Source organism: Ursus maritimus, unplaced genomic scaffold, assembly GCF_017311325.1.
Source record: "Ursus maritimus isolate PB19 unplaced genomic scaffold, ASM1731132v1 scaffold_35, whole genome shotgun sequence".
In the NCBI taxonomy this organism is placed as follows: domain Eukaryota; kingdom Metazoa; phylum Chordata; class Mammalia; order Carnivora; family Ursidae; genus Ursus; species Ursus maritimus.
This window is the reverse complement of record NW_024426119.1, coordinates 561,119-567,118: the sequence shown is the minus strand read 5'-3', so window position 1 is coordinate 567,118 and position 6,000 is coordinate 561,119.

The window sequence follows — 6,000 nt, the reverse complement described above, 5'->3', positions numbered from 1 at the left end:
ATTACATAACTGTGATATATTCCATACTCAAATTTTGCCTGTTGTCCAAAATAATGTCCTTTATAAGGATTTCTTTTCCAGTTCAAGATCACACATTGCATTTAGTTCTCATGTCTCTTTAGACTCCTTTAATCTGGAAATGGTTCTCAGTTTTCCATTGTCTTTCATGACATGGTCATTTTTTAAAGTACATTCCATCCAATTAAAAAAAAATTTTCTATGAGTTTGGGGTTGTCTCGTGTTTCCTTATTATAAGATTCAGTTTCATTTGTTTGCTTGCTCTGATTTGGGCAAGAACATCACAAATGTGCTATCATCTCCCCAGTGCATCACAGCAGGAGAACATGATGTTTTATCCCGTTACTGGTAACATTAACATTGATTACTTGATTAAAGTGTTCTCCCACCCAACCACCCCCAGTTCTCTCCACTATAAATTTTCCTATTTTCCCCTCTGTAGTTAATAATTTTAAGGAAGAGACTGTGATTCTATGTAAATTCCCTGTGGGTCATCAAGTTTTCACCCAACAATTGCAGCGTCTATTTATTTATCCTCACCCAAATACGTTATTACTGTAATAATAGCCAAATGGTGGGCATTCTATTGTCAAGAAGACTTTTTCTTTTTCTTTCTTCCTTTCTTTCTTCCTTTTCTCTTTCTTTTTTCTCTTTTCTCTTTCTTTTCTTTCTTTTTCTTCTCTTTTTCTCCTTCCTTCCTCCTTTCCTTTCCTTTCTCTCCCTTTCTTTCCTTATTATCATTATGGACTCCTGAACTCTTTATTTTTTAAAGATTTATTTATTTATTTTAGAGAGAGTGGCGGGATGGGGGGGAGGCAGAGGGAGAGGCAGAGAATCTCAAGTCAGACTCCCTGCTGAGCACAGAGTCTGACACAGGGCAGGGCTCAAGCTCACGACCCTGAGATCATGACCCCGCTGAAATCAAGAGGTGGATGCTAAACTGACTGAGCCACCCAGGTGCCCCTGGACTCTTGAACTCTTATATTAGTAACTGGTTAAAAGTCATTACTGTCATTATTTTGATGCTCATATTGTCACAAAGCGGTGAAAACCCCTTCAAGATGACCCCTGTGACCCTTCGACATATCCGGAATATTTTTGACCACTCCTCTACTTTCTGGTACAACAAGATGTTCCAGGCTCAACTTTTCTATCCCTATCCCAGACCAGGAATCAGCTATTTTCCAAGGAGTGCTGGTTTGAGGGGCACCTGCCTGGCTCAGTTAGTAAAGCATGTGACTCTTTATCTCGGGGTCATAAGTTCAACCACACGTTGGGTATGGAGCCTACTTAAAATTAAAAAAAAAAAAAAAAAAGAGGAGTGCTGGTTTTATTAAGTAGACAATGATACCTGACTCAGATCTGGACTTAAGATATATTCATTGCTATTGAGCTCTTTCAGAACTTAGAAAAACGTACACTTACTAAAAATGAGTTCATACTGACACCTGCGATTCCAATCGGATAGGACAGGATTCTTGCCACTCCGTGTGAGCAACTGCTGTCTCCAACAGTGAGAATCACCATTTACTCCTTTGCTCAGTTTTGCTCCATCCTTCAATAGCTTCAGAATTGTGGAACCCGTATCACTGTGAAAAACCAACCCTTTAGGAAAGTTCCAAAATTTGTTTGTGGCTCCTCCGTCTGAAGGCTGAAGGTGGGTAGTCCGTTACTATGTTCGATAACCGCTTGTGTTGATCTTTCTTACTTGAAATCAGTTGGATTTGTTTGTATTCAATTTAGGAGTTTTATATTCTTACTTATTTTATTTTTTTTTGAACAAGTAAAATGTTAACATGGTTGTAAAAGTCAATACTACACAAAAGGATGTACTCAGAGAAGGGTCACTCCATTCCCTACCCTTTTCATCCCATTCCCACCCCCTCTCATGCATAACAAATTCTCTGAATTTTTGCTTCTTTTTTTTTAAATAAACTCTTTCAGTCATTTCTTCAAGTATTTGCATCCATATTTTAAAATATCCTGCATATACTTTTATTTTGACATTTTTAGTTTAAGAAAATATCTACTGACTTATTTGCAAATGTCTTATCAGGTAAAGGGCTAGTATCCAAAATCTATAAAGAATTTATCAAACTCAACACCCATAAAAGAAAAAATCCAGTCAAGAAATGGTCAGAAGACATGAACAGACATTTCTCCAAAGAAGACATACAAATGGGCAACAGACACATGAAAAAATGCTCAACATCACTCGGTATCAGGGAAATACAAATCAAAACCACAATGAGATACCACCTCACACCAGTCAGAATGGCTAAAATTAACAACACAGGAAACAACAGGTGTTGGCAAGGATGTGGAGAAAGGGGAACCCTCCTACATTGTTGGTGGCAATGCAAACTGGTGCAGCCACTCTGGAAAATAGTATGGAGGTTCCTCAAAAAGTTAAAAATAGAGCTACCCTACAATTCAGCAATTGCACTACTAGGTATTTAACCAAAAGATACAAACATAGTGATTCATAGGGGCACATGCACCCCAATGTTCATAGCAGCAATGTCCACAATAGCCAAACTATGGAAAGAGTCCGGATGTCCATGGACAGGTGAATGGATAAAGAAGATGTGACACACACACACACACACAGAGACACACAGAGGAATATTACTCAGCCATCAAAAGGAATGAAAGCTTGCCATTTGCAACAACATGGATGGAACTAGACAGTAGTATGGTAAGTGAAATAAGTCAGTCAGAGAAAGACAAATACCAGATGATTTCACTCATATGTGGAATTTAAGAAACAAAACAGATGAACATAGGGGAAGGGAAGAAAAAATAAAATAAGATGAAAATTGAGAGGGAGGCAAACCATAAAAGACACTGAACTCTAGGAAACAAACTGAGGGTTGCTGGAGGGGAGGTGGTCGGGGGATGGGGTAACTGGGTGATGGGCATTAAGGAGGGCACTTGATGTAATGAGAACTGTGTGTTATATACAACTGATGAATCACTAAACTCTACCTCTGAAACTAAAAAAAAAAAAAAAAGAAAAAAGAAGAAGAAAATAGTGTACCAAACTATACATATGACTATATAAATAAATTTTCCCAGGTTTTTATAATAAAACTGAATGTCTTCTATAATGAAAGAAAAAAGAAAATATCTACTGACTTTCTACCATCAAAAATTAAGATTCGACTCTTACACCATGCTGGCTAATTCCCAAACACCAGTCCCTCCTTCATTCTATTTAAAAAGCTGTGCATACATGGGTCCCTCGAGGAAGTGATCGCTTTTTGGGCACTGGGTTAACGGCACTCTGTCAAGCTAAGGGTGTGGATCCTAGAGAAGAATACACATTCTACGCCTTGTTTGAGGATCTGCAGATACTGAGAGCTGAGGAAACCAAGTGGAACAAGTTCAGCAACTCTGGAGACATTAAGTAATCACAGGCAAAAGACTGACACTTAAATATTCATATTAAAATCAAAGAGGGCACGTCCACAGGGTAAATTATCCTCCCAATGAGCGGTAGTCCCCCATCTCCTTTGATGAATTAATGGGGGAGGAGCAGGGAAGGGTTACAACCTTAAATTTATTGTGCGTAGGCAAAGAAAGCCAAGGCCTAACTCTGCTCACTGGGCATGACCATCATCCAGACTTGTCTGCATTAGTGTGCTTTATGGCAACCTATTGCTCCATAAAGTTCTAGTCTTACTTTATATGGCCCTCAAAAGCCTCTACCACTAGAAGAGCAGTTCTCCAAAGTTTCATTCCCAGTCCTTGGCAATGATTTTCTAGAGAGTTACCTTGCATAAAGGCATTTGCAGTGGTACCCTAGTAAAGGAATGGGCACACTTACCTTCAACAAAGAGCAACTCATACTCAACCCACTTATCCCCAATATCAGTAGCTGGGAGGTGGTGCCTAATTTTCATAGTCCTACAGATACCCAAAGATAGGTTTACAGTCCAGCCACTTTCAATCAATATCCATGAAGCTACTGACCCTGATACGCTAACCACAGCCAAGTTCTCCTGGGGTACGCTACAGTAGACTGCAGTGGAAAACACTACCAGCCAGAGACAGCAAAGAAGAGACGGGAGTACAGATTAAACCTGGGGTGTAGAGGACTACTCTTCTTCCTAAAACACTAGATTGCTGTGGTTGAACATCTTTTGACAGGCCCTTTATACCCAGAAGTAGGGTCTATGCAGGAGGATCGGAACAAAAAATGATACTAAGCTTTGTTTCATAGTCACTATATTTAATAACATAGTGATTAATAAAATGACACCTATTTGCTTGGGAAATAAATAAGCAAATCACAAAAAATTACAAGAAATTCTATAACCTCTGCTGAATATCTCAGCATTTATCCTTGTAGTCTTTTTTTCTATGTACAGACATACACTTACTAAAACTCACAGAACTGCTATGCATAGTTCAGCAATTCACATGGTCATACCTTGCAGGAAAAACTTATCTACTCAAGCTCTTCTACAGCAGAAAATCTTACGCTCCAATCAACATGCGGAGCCCCTTCCATAACTAGATTAGAAAGCGGTTACTTCTGTCCTCTCTCATCTTTGTTAGACACACACAATACTCAGCCCTCTACAGTTCTGAACTTTGATAAGAACCAATCCTTAACTAGAGAGGTATTTTTTTTTAACTTATAAAGTCTAATATTTAAAATAACTGTATTTGTTTCCTAGGGCTGCAGTACCGCAAACTGGGTGGCCTAAAACAATAGAAATGTATTCTCTCACAGTTCTGGAGGCTGGAAGTCCAATCGATATCCAGGTATCAGCAGGGCCATGCTGCTAGGCAAGGAGCAGGGGAAGGACCTGTCCAGGCCCTGGTAGCCTCAGGTCTTCCCTGGCTTGTCGGCAGCTGTCTCCTCCTGTGTCTCTTCAGTGTCATCTTCTCTCTGTGTCTGTCTCTGTGTCCAGATTTCCCCTTTTATAGAAATACAAGTCATACTAGATAAGGTCACACTAAAGATCTCCTTTTAACTTGATTACCTCTATAAAGACCCCATTTCCAAATAAGGTTACGTTCTGAGGTACTGGGGTTAGGGCTCCAATATTCCGGTGGGACACAATTGAACCCATAGCAAGAAAGACACTTTATTTTATAGATGAACAAACTATAGACCAATGCTGAGTAGTATCAAATGGGAAGGATTTCAGGGTCATTACTGAGAAGGTAAGGGGTGTCCTCAACTGCCTTACAGAGGCCTGGCAGGTCAAAGCTGTCTTGACTGGCATAAGACAGTTACCTTTATTTATTTTTTATTCTACACGTTTATTTTTTTTTCCAGAGGTATTTTTATTTTCCTTATTTTTTAAATTTTTTCATTTCTTTTTTAAGATTTAAATTCCAGTTAGCTAACATAGTGTAATATTAGTTTCAGGTGTACAATATAGTGATTCAACACTTCACTATATCACCTGGTGCTCAACAGAACAAGTGTCCTCCTTAATCCCCATCACCTGTTTCCCCCCCACCCCCACCCCTCCTCTGATAACCATCAGTTTGTTCTACAGAATTAAGAGTCTGTTTGGTGGGTTTGTCTCTCACTCACTCTGTTCCCCCCTTTGCTCATTTGTTTTGTTTCTTAAATTCCACATGAGGGAAATCATCTGTTATTTGTCTTTCTCTGACTGACTTATTTCATAAGTCTATTAGTATTCTTTAGATATATATTTTTAAGATTTAGTTTATTTTTGAGAGAGAGAGAGCACGTGAGTAGGGGGAGGGGCAGAGGGAGAGGCAGATTCCCCCACTGAGCGCAGAGCCCAACCAGGGGCTTGATCTCACAAACTCGAGATCACGATCTTAACGGAAACCAAGAGTCAGACGCTTAATCAACTGAGCCCCCCCGGCACCCCGGCACCTAGGATTTTTTACATACATGTTTGTCTCTGCTCTCCTGCCCTGAAAAAAATGCATGAAACTCAAGAAATGAAACCAGATTTTTAAAGCTCCTTTTCTGTGTGCAAGGAGAAC